The sequence below is a fragment of the Oncorhynchus masou genome, chromosome 15 (genome assembly GCF_036934945.1).
Source record: "Oncorhynchus masou masou isolate Uvic2021 chromosome 15, UVic_Omas_1.1, whole genome shotgun sequence".
NCBI classification, from domain to species: domain Eukaryota; kingdom Metazoa; phylum Chordata; class Actinopteri; order Salmoniformes; family Salmonidae; genus Oncorhynchus; species Oncorhynchus masou.
In genome coordinates this window covers 26,886,515-26,898,018 of record NC_088226.1, presented here as the reverse complement: position 1 = coordinate 26,898,018, position 11,504 = coordinate 26,886,515, and the positions used below count along the sequence as shown (strand labels likewise).

Sequence of the window (11,504 nt, the reverse complement as noted above, 5' to 3'; positions counted from 1 at the left end):
TAGCATTTGGTGGTTTTTGCGACTTCACTTGAAGAAACTTTCAACGTTTTTGACATTTTCCGCATTGACTGACCTTTATGTCTTAAAGTAATGACTGTTGTTTCTCTTTGCTTATTTGAGCTGTTCTTGCCATAATATGGACTTAGTCTTTTATCAAATAGGGCTATATTCTGTATTCCACCCCTACCTTGACACAACAAAAATGATTGGCTCAAACGCATTAAGAAGGAAAGACATTACACAAATTAACTTTTAAAAAGGCACACTTGTTAATTGAAATTGCATTCCAGGTGACTCATGAAGCTGGTTAAGAGAATGACAAGAGTGTGCAAAGCTGTCATCAAAGCAATGGGTGGCTACTTTGAAGAATCTCAAATATATTTTGTTTAACACTTTTTTGTTTACTACATGCTTCCATATGTGTTATTTCATAGTTTTGATGTCTTCACTATTATTCTACAATGTAGAAAATAGTACAAATAAAGACAAACCATTGAATGAGTAGGTGTGTCCAAACTTTTGAATGGTACTGTATAAACAATCCGAAAATAATTAGCTAACACAATAAAAAGTTTATTTCTAAAAAATGTGTCATACTAAAATCTGCCTTGCTAAAAATATTATACAATATTAATTAGCTAACAAAATAAAAAGTTTATTTCTAAAAAATGTTTCATACTAAAATCTGCCTTGCTAAAAATATTATACAATATTTACAAAGGTCTCTACCGACAGCACGGCGCCATGGCAACCACAGAACTCCAACTCCAACTCCAATATAATAGCTCTATGCAAATAACTTACGGTGCTTTCACGACGACCGAGAACTCGGAAGAAAACGAGGTCAAATCATGACGTCTGTGATCTTCAGGTCCGAAAGTTGGGGCTTTAGAAAGATTCCTGATGCCGCGTTCAAAACAACTGGGAACTTGGAATTCTCAGACTTTCGAGCGTTTCAAACAACTGGAAACTGGGAAAACGAGTTTCGACTGGCAAATGTATTTGAACGGTCATCCAACTTGGAATTCCAAATCCGAAACCTGGCATCTTTTTAGAACTCTGGCTTTACAACCTGAAGATCACTACGTCATGATTTGAAGTTTAACGTGGAATTCCGAGTTGGATGACAGTTCAAAAATAGCTCGTTTTTTCCGAGTTCACAATTGTTGCGAACGCACGGGAGTCGAAAGTCGAAGATTTCCGAGTTCCCAGTTGTTTTGAACGCTGCGTTCGTCTCAGTGAAGTTATTTACGGCCGCAGTGGTTATCTTAACTAATGTTAGCGGGTTAACAGAACTCAAATGGACTGAGATTATGCGGAGCAAATATCACACAAGAAAGGTAAGGCCGCCTTGAAATAAATAACCATGTATAAACCGCCTATCTGCCATCTAAAACAAACGCATAATGAATGTATACGTAGGGTGACACTTTATGTAGCATGTGCCAGCAGGCTAACGTAAGCTAGCTAAATACAGTAACTAACGTTACCAAGGGATTCCAAACCCGTTTTGCCTCACTGTCCGGCGCCGGAGGCTTTGTCTGGCTTGCCAGTATCGAGTTTATTAGCAAGGTAATTGTCCACCGGTTTCATTTATTGATGGTAACGTTACTGTCATAACAATATTGACTAGGTTAACAGGGCGCTTTCGTTGCAATTCCATTTGAACCTCATCCTTCTAACCTAGCTAAAGTTAGACAACTAGTTTGCTAACTATACTAGCCGGTCAGCCAACTTGGAACTAGCTAGCTGATGTGATGCGGCATTATTAGCTAACTAACGTTAGCTAGATACAGCCAGGTTCAGCGAGCGTTCTAGGTGGTAACGTTAGTTGTATTATGATGATTTATTTGTGAGGGGAGTCGGTTTTGTATCTCGTTAACTTAGCGTAGTTAGCTAGCTATGTTTTGACCTCAACCGATATTGACAGTGATTGTTATCACTCAAACAGCAAGTTCCAGCATTGATCTACGAAGCCCCACAATTGGGAGGATGTTCCCCGGCCTGGCACAGAAACCATGGCAAGTCTTCTGCAGGGTCTACCGGCAGCACAGAACCCCACTGTCACAACGACCCCACATGATTACCCGAACATGCCACGGTGAGGCTCACATGTTCAAGTCTATGCTTTTTTTTAATGCATCACGCTCTTTGTCAGTCCATAGTGTGGGTGTAGTGGCCCAAATAGCTAAAACGGACTAACACACATTTCACTACAGGGTGGCAGAATGGAGGGATGCACAATCCGTGGTTCAGCCTCCCTGACTTCCGTGTAGCCAATCTAGCAACCAGCCATGTCCAGTACTATTCTACCTCCAGTAGCAGTAAGGATGGCCCTCCCACACAAGGACCTGACAGTCCGCCTGCTGTGGAGAAGGTGCTAGCTGGGGCTGCACAACCCTCAGACTCTCCAGGTAATGGCAATTGCTTGTCCTGTTTTGGCAATATGTACATGTGTATTCACCAGGAACCAAACGGGTGTAAACCTGTTTGCAAAACGTTTTTCTATTGTGCCTGCTAATAATGCACCCCAGTATTATGTTCAGGTGTCATAAGAACAGATATGTGTCTGTCCTTGAAGTCTTAAAAGGATTGAAAAGTTTCTCTATTAGTCTTTGTTGTACTCATTTTATAAAAAATTTTTTTAACATGCTTGACCCTTACCCCTTAAGGGTTGGGTAGGTGACTTTCTAAATGTAATTTGTTACTAGTTATCTGTCATTGTAATCAGTTACTTAACTTTTGGATTACCCAAACTCTGTAACAAAATCATTGACATTACATTTACATTTAAGTCATTTAGCAGACGCTCTTATCCAGAGCGACTTACAAATTGGTGAATTCATCCAGTGGAACAGCCACTTTACAATAGTGCATCTAAATCATTAAGGGGGGGTGAGAAGGATTACTTATCCTATCCTAGGTATTCCTTGAAGAGGTGGGGTTTCAGGTGTCTCCGGAAGGTGGTGATTGACTCCGCTGTCCTGGCGTCGTGAGGGAGTTTGTTCCACCATTGGGGGGCCAGAGCAGCGAACAGTTTTGACTGGGCTGAGCGGGAACTGTACTTCCTCAGTGGTAGGGAGGCGAGCAGGCCAGAGGTGGATGAACGCAGTGCCCTTGCTTGGGTGTAGGGCCTGATCAGAGCCTGGAGGTACTGCGGTGCCGTTCCCCTCACAGCTCCGTAGGCAAGCACCATGGTCTTGTAGCGGATGCGAGCTTCAACTGGAAGCCAGTGGAGAGAGCGGAGGAGCGGGGTGACGTGAGAGAACTTGGGAAGGTTGAACACCAGACGGGCTGCGGCGTTCTGGATGAGTTGTAGGGGTTTAATGGCACAGGCAGGGAGCCCAGCCAACAGCGAGTTGCAGTAATCCAGACGGGAGATGACAAGTGCCTGGATTAGGACCTGCGCCGCTTCCTGTGTGAGGCAGGGTCGTACTCTGCGGATGTTGTAGAGCATGAACCTACAGGAACGGGCCACCGCCATGATGTTGGTTGAGAACGACAGGGTGTTGTCCAGGATCACGCCAAGGTTCTTAGCGCTCTGGGAGGAGGACACAATGGAGTTGTCAACCGTGATGGCGAGATCATGGAACGGGCAGTCCTTCCCCGGGAGGAAGAGCAGCTCCGTCTTGCCGAGGTTCAGCTTGAGGTGGTGATCCGTCATCCACACTGATATGTCTGCCAGACATGCAGAGATGCGATTCGCCACCTGGTCATCAGAAGGGGAAAGGAGAAGATTAGTTGTGTGTCGTCTGCATAGCAATGATAGGAGAGACCATGTGAGGTTATGACAGAGCCAAGTGACTTGGTGTATAGCGAGAATAGGAGAGGGCCTAGAACAGAGCCCTGGGGGACACCAGTGGTGAGAGCGCGTGGCGAGGAGACAGATTCTCGCCACGCCACCTGGTAGGAGCGACCTGTCAGGTAGGACGCAACCCAAGCGTGGGCCGCGCCGGAGATGCCCAACTCGGAGAGGGTGGAGAGGAGGATCTGATGGTTCACAGTATCGAAGGCAGCCGATAGGTCTAGAAGGATGAGAGCAGAGGAGAGAGAGTTAGCTTTAGCAGTGCGGAGCGCCTCCGTGATACAGAGAAGAGCAGTCTCAGTTGAATGACTAGTCTTGAAACCTGACTGATTTGGATCAAGAAGGTCATTCTGAGAGAGATAGCGGGATAGCTGGCCAAGGACGGCTGGCCAAGGGATAGCTGGCCAAGGACGGCACGTTCAAGAGTTTTGGAGAGAAAAGAAAGAAGGGATACTGGTCTGTAGTTGTTGACATCGGAGGGATCGAGTGTAGGTTTTTTCAGAAGTGGTGCAACTCTTGCTCTCTTGAAGACGGAAGGGACGTAGCCAGCGGTCAGGGATGAGTTGATGAGCGAGGTGAGGTAAGGGAGAAGGTCTCCGGAGATGGTCTGGAGAAGAGAGGAGGGGATAGGGTCAAGCGGGCAGGTTGTTGGGCGGCCGGCCGTCACAAGAAGCGAGATTTCATCTGGAGAGAGAGGGGAGAAAGAGGTCAGAGCACAGGGTAGGGCAGTGTGAGCAGAACCAGCGGTGTCGTTTGACTTAGCAAACGAGGATCGGATGTCGTCGACCTTCTTTTCAAAATGGTTGACGAAGTCATCTGCAGAGAGGGAGGAGGGGGGAGGGGGAGGAGGATTCAGGAGGGAGGAGAAGGTGGCAAAGAGCTTCCTAGGGTTAGAGGCAGATGCTTGGAATTTAGAGTGGTAGAAAGTGGCTTTAGCAGCAGAGACAGAGGAGGAAAATGTAGAGAGGAGGGAGTGAAAGGATGCCAGGTCCGCAGGGAGGCGAGTTTTCCTCCATTTCCGCTCGGCTGCCCGGAGCTCGGTTCTGTGAGCTCGCAATGAGTCATCGAGCCACGGAGCGGGAGGGGAGGACCGAGCCGGCCTGGAGGATAGGGGACATAGAGAGTCAAAGGATGCAGAAAGGGAAGAGAGGAGGGTTGAGGAGGCAGAATCAGGAGATAGATTGGAGAAGGTATGAGCAGAGGGAAGAGATGATAGGATGGAAGAGGAGAGAGTAGCGGGGGAGAGAGAGCGAAGGTTGGGACGGCGCGATACCATCCGAGTAGGGGCAGTGTGGGAAGTGTTGGATGAGAGCGAGAGGGAAAAGGATACAAGGTAGTGGTCGGAGACTTGGAGGGGAGTTGCAATGAGGTTAGTGGAAGAACAGCATCTAGTAAAGATGAGGTCGAGCGTATTGCCTGCCTTGTGAGTAGGGGGGAAGGTGAGAGGGTGAGGTCAAAAGAGGAGAGGAGTGGAAAGAAGGAGGCAGAGAGGAATGAGTCAAAGGTAGACGTGGGGAGGTTAAAGTCGCCCAGGACTGTGAGAGGTGAGCCGTCCTCAGGAAAGGAGCTTATCAAGGCATCAAGCTCATTGATGAACTCTCCGAGGGAACCTGGAGGGCGATAAATGATAAGGATGTTAAGCTTGAAAGGGCTGGTAACTGTGACAGCATGGAATTCAAAGGAGGCGATAGACAGATGGTTAAGGGGAGAGAGAGAGAATGACCACTTGGGAGAGATGAGGATCCCGGTGCCACCACCCCGCTGACCAGAAGCTCTCGGGGTGTGCGAGAACACGTGGGCGGACGAAGAGAGAGCAGTAGGAGTAGCAGTGTTATCTGTGGTGATCCATGTTTCCGTCAGTGCCAAGAAGTCGAGGGACTGGAGGGAGGCATAGGCTGAGATGAACTCTGCCTTGTTGGCCGCAGATCGGAAGTTCCAGAGGCTACCGGAGACCTGGAACTCCACGTGGGTCGTGCGCGCTGGGACCACCAGATTAGGGTGGCCGCGGCCACGCGGTGTGGAGCGTTTGTATGGTCTGTGCAGAGAGGAGAGAACAGGGATAGATAGACACATAGTTGACAGGCTACAGAAGAGGCTACGCTAATGCAAAGGAGATTGGAATGACAAGTGGACTACTCGTCACGAATGTTCAGGAAGTTAAGCTTACGTAGCAAGAATCTTATTGACTAAAATGATACAGTACTGCTGGACTAGGCTAGCTGGTAGTGGCTGCGATGTTGACACTACACTAATCAAGTCGTTCCGTCGAGTGTAATAGTTTCTACAGTGCTGCTATTCGGGGGCTAGCTGGCTAGCTAGCAGGTTGATTGCGTTACGTTACCTTAAAAGAACGACAATAGCTGGCTAGCTAACCTAGAAAATCGCTCTAGGCTACACAATTGTCTTAGATACAAAGACGGCTATGTAGCTAGCTAGCTACGATCAAACAAATCAAACCGTTGTACTGTAATAGTTTCTACAGTGCTGCTATTCGGGGGCTAGCTGGCTAGCTACGTTAACAGAACGACAATAGCTGGCCAGCTAACCTAGAAAATCGCTCTAGACTACACAATTGTCTTAGATACAAAGACGGCTATGTAGCTGGCTAGCTACGATCAAACAAATCAAACCGTTGTACTGTAATGAAGTGAAATAAAAATGTGATACTACCTGTGGAGCGACGCGGAATGTTGACCGGGTAGTTGAAGTTCAATTCGGTAGAGGTAGGCTAGTTGTTGGCTAGCTAGCTAGCAGCATCTCCTACGTTAAGGACGACAAATAGCTGGCTAGCTAACCTCGGTAAATTAAGATAATCACTCTAAGTCTACACACTCTAAACTACACAATTATCTTGGATACGAAGACAGCGAAGACAACTATGTAGCTAGCTGACACTACGCTAATCGAGTCGTTCAGTTGAGTGTAATAGTTTCTACAGTGCTGGTGGACAGTGGATGTTAGCTAGCTGCTTAGCTAGCTGCTGGGCAGATACGTTAGGACGACGAAATACGATAATTATGCAATTATCTTTGATACAAAGACGGCTATGTAGCTAGCTAAGAAGAAATTGCTAAGATTAGACAAATCAAACCGTTGTACTATAATGAAATGTAATGAAAAGTTATACTACCTGCGGACCGAAGTGTAGATTACATTCCGTTACTTCTGGATTACTTTAACTTTAAGAGGCATTAGAAGAAGACAAAAATGTATGTTACCAATTTAATCTATTTAAGCAATAATGCACAAGGGGGTGTGGTATATGTCCAATGTACCACGGCTAAGGGATGTTCATAGATACAGCCCTTAGCTGTGATATATTGGCCATATAGCACAAACACCAGAGGTGCCTTATTGCTATTACCAATGTAATTAGAGCAGTAAAAATAAATGTTTTGTCATACACATGAAATAAATGTTTTGTCATACGGTCTGATGTACCACGGCTGTCAGCCAATCAGCATTCAGGGCTCGAACCACCCAGTTTTTAATGCAGGATAAATCCATGTTAAAGTTTACATAGCTGGCCATATGTGGATGTTAAATTTTACTTTATGGGTTGGTTATGTAGCCCATTGCTTTCTACCGTCGTCAAAAGTTTTCAATGACACAAATATTAATTTCCACGAAGTTTGCTGCCTCAGTGTCTTTAGCTATTTTTGTCAGATGTTACTATGGAATACTGAAGTATAATTACAAGCATTTCATAAGTGTCAGGCTTTTATTGACAATTACATGAAGTTGATGCAAGAGTCAATATTTGCAGTGTTGACCCTTCTTTTTCAAGACCTCTGCAATCTGCTCTGGCATGCTGTCAATTAACTTCTGGGCCACATCCTGACTGATGGCAGCCCATTCTTGCATAATCAATGCTTGGGAATTTGTCAGAATTTGTGGGTTTTTGTTTGTCCACCCGCCTTTTGAGGGTTGACCACAAGTTCTCATTGGGATTAAGGTCTGGGGAGTTTCCTGGCCATGGACCCAAAATATCGATGTTTTGTTCCCTGAGCCACTTAGTTATCATTTTTGCCTTATGGCAAGTTGCTCCATCATGCTGGAAAAGGCATTGTTCGTCACCAAACTGTTCCTGGATTGTTGGGAGAAGTTGCTCTCGGAGGATGTGTTTGTTCCATTCTTTATTCATGGCTGTGTTCTTAAGCAAAATTGTGAGTGAGCCCACTCCCTTGGCTGAGAAGCATCCCCTCACATGAAAGGTCTCGGGATGCTTTACTGTTGGCATGACACAGGACTGATGGTAGCGCTCACCTTGTCTCCTCCGGACAATCTTTTTTCCGTATGCCCCAAACAATCGGAAAGGGGATTCATCAGAGAAATTATTTTACCCCTAGCTTCAGCAGTCTAATCCCTGTACCGTTTGCAGAATATCAGTCTGTCCCTGATGTTTTTCCTGGAGAGAAGTGGCTCCTTTGCTGCCCATCTTGACACCAGGCCATCCTCCAAAAGTCTTCGCCTCACTGTGCGTGCAGATGCACTCACACCTGCCTGCTGCCATTCCTGAGCAAGCTCTGTACTGGTGGTGCCCCGATCCTGCAGCTGAATCAACTTTAGGAGACGGTCCTGGCACTTGCTGGACTTTCTTTGGCGCCCTGAAGCCTTCTTCACAACAATTGAACTGCTCTCTTTGAAGTTCTTGATGATCCGATAAATGGTTGATTTATGTGCAATCTTACTGGCAGCAATATCCTTGCCTGTGAAGCCCTTTTGTGCAAAGCAATGATGACGGCACATTTTCCTTGCAGGTAACCATGGTTGACAGAGGAAGAACAATGATTCCAAGCACCACCCTCCTTTTGAAGTTTCCAGTCTGTTATTCCAACTCAATCAGCATGAGGGAGTGATCTCCAGCCTTGTCCTCATCAACATTCACACTTGTGTTAACGAGAGAGTCCCTGACATGATGTCAGCTGGTCCTTTTGTGGCAGGGCTGAAATGGAGTGGAAATGTTTTTTGGGGATTCAGTTCATTTGCATGGTAAAGAGGGACTCTGCAATTCATCTGATCACTCTTCATAACATTCTGGAGTATATGCAAATTGCCATCATACAAACTGAGGCAGCAGACTTTGTGAAAATTAATGTTTGTAATTCTCAAATCTTTTGGCCACGACTGTACTACAATTTAAAATAGACTTTGGTTTTTAATGTGACGATGTATCAGAATTCCAGTCATTCCAATAAATATTATACCCATTGATCTTCAAGAATAGGACTTATGGAAATCTAGATTAGCCAAATAGTTTTACCTCAGCATAACCCCAAATCTAAGGACTTATTAGCCAGCCCTACTGTTGTTTATGGAGGATTGTTTTGGCTCATTGATTTGAGTTGAAAAATACATGCTGCCCTCATGGAATGGCATTCTTTGAGCAATACTGGGAAAAAAAATCCCCACTTGAGTTCAACAGGCTTGGCTCCACATTGTGCAGCTGTTGCAAGAGTGCATTTTTCACTGGCTGTCCACTGGTTTCAAAAAATATGATTGATAGGCAGCTTCTTGAATTCAACCATTATTGGGTTCAAATACACATTCAGATTTGTGAACAGCTGTCCACAACAGCCACAATCCGTAACGCGCAAATAGCTAAATGAGAGAGCAGCAGTGTGATTCACATCAGTGAGCTAACGTTAGGTGGATTTCAATAATAAGTGATGTCTGTATCATCCTAGACTAAACCACTTCTGTCATCCATACCTCCAAGTGTTTATTCAAGTTAGATCATCTTTGGATGCCGACAGCAGTCGCCATCATTGGAAGACACGGCTTGGACTGTAGCCGACAAAAGCCTATTCCTGCTCTTTTTTCCCGCAATCCATCAAGCACATTTGGTGTGTCACCATAGTGGTCTCTGACTTATCGTCAGACTCGCTCAGGTGGAACAAATTTAAACTTGCGCCTTTTTTAAATGCTAATTTGAATGTCATTGAGAACAGAAGTGTCAAAAGTAATTGTAATTGCTGAAATATACTTAAGTATCAAAAGTATAAATAATTTCAAATTGCTTATTAAGCAAACCAGATTGCACAATTGTTTTTATTTATGGATAGCAATGGGCGCACACTACAACGTGCAGACATAATTTACAAATTAGGAATTTGTAGTTAGCGAGTCCTCCAGATCAGAGGAAGAAGGGATGAACATGGATGTTCTCTTGATAAGTGCTTGAATTTGACAATTTTCCTGTCCTATTATGCATTCAACATTTTTGAGTCAGGGGAAAATGTATGGAGTAAAAAGTACAATCTTTTCTTTAGGAATGTAGTAAAGTATAAGTTGTCAAATACCCCAAAAAACGACTATTTTTACTTTACAACACTGGTGTTCAGTAAAATAATTCATTAACATTTTATTAATTGACAAAAAAATATTGTTTTTCTCAGGGTCAACAACACCCCAAGGTCTGACAAACTGAGACAATTCAAGTGAAAGTGCGGGGTGTGCGTAAGAAGAGGGACTATGGATCCAAGTACAACCAGAACAACTTTATCACTGCAGTCAGAGCTACGAATGAGTTCTGTCTCAAGCCAAGGTAAATCCTCAATAACAGGGACTTTTACAAATAGGCATTAATGGATACAGGTCAACCAAAACTCACAATGGTGAAAGTATTGCTATTTCTTGAGTAATCTGCTGGTGCATGGGCAATGTACACCTTTTAAAGGAAGTTGAAGCTATTCTTTTCTGAATTCGGTGTATTCCAGACTATACCAGTGAGGCTTAGAATTAGTCTTCCACTGAGCTAATGGGGAAACGCACTGTTGTGATTATCACATTAAGGGAAGTTAACATGCCCACTATTCCGTCATTTGTTCTGTGGACTGATTGATGTACTCTAGCCCACTGTCTGTCCGTCTCGCTTTCTGTCTCGCTCGCTATTTCTGACATTTCTGTTTTTTCTCTCTCTCGTGTGACCTCAGTGACTTGGAGCAGCTAAGGAAGATCCGTCGACGCAGCCCGCACGACGACACCGAGGCTTTCACTGTATTTCTGCGATCAGATGTGGAAGTCAAGTTAGTACATTTTATATTCCTTACTACCAGTAACATCATGTCATAAAATGCAAGTCTTTACAGCACCAAAATGAACCTCAATTGTTGGAATCCTGCACCTTACAGTTGATGGCACATTAGCAACCTTAAGCCAATGTGATGCTAATAGGTAGACCATCTTGAGAGCGGAAACTCAGGAAAGTGGAGGAGAGGGAGTATGAAGAGAGTAGGTATCCTCCACCCTGCTTGTGCATTCTTTGACGAACCGGAAGAACGTCTATACTAGCTCTGTTTAGTATGTGCATTTTTCTTTTTGTAACCCAGCCTAGGCTGTGTTGAAGTGGTTTTACATATTGACATGTAGCCCGGGGGTCCTATTTATTAGTTAACAAATGGAAGAGAACGGATTATCTTGGCTAGTCCAATAAGAAATGCCCATTTTAATTTTCTCCTCACTCCTTTTCACTGTCTTTCAGATATTTTCCAGAATCAGCAGTTGCTAAAGGAGTACACATTTCTGGGGAAACATGAAGGTGAGTTCAGGGCCTATGTGACCTGAAGCAATGTGATGTGGTTCCCTGTTGAAAGCCTTCAAGCTTAGCTAATATTTAAAGTGCAAATGTATCCATGTTATACATTTTGTGGTGGTCATTTATGGAGATCTACCAGGATATCTTGAGGATAGTTGCGTT

General features: G+C 44.6%; 1 pseudogene; it reads left to right on the top strand.

The window, feature by feature from the left end:
- The first annotated feature begins 1,253 nt into the window (after positions 1-1,253).
- The window catches only part of LOC135556831 (proton-coupled zinc antiporter SLC30A9, mitochondrial-like), a 36,918-nt pseudogene continuing 26,667 nt past the window's right edge, over positions 1,254-11,504 (top strand).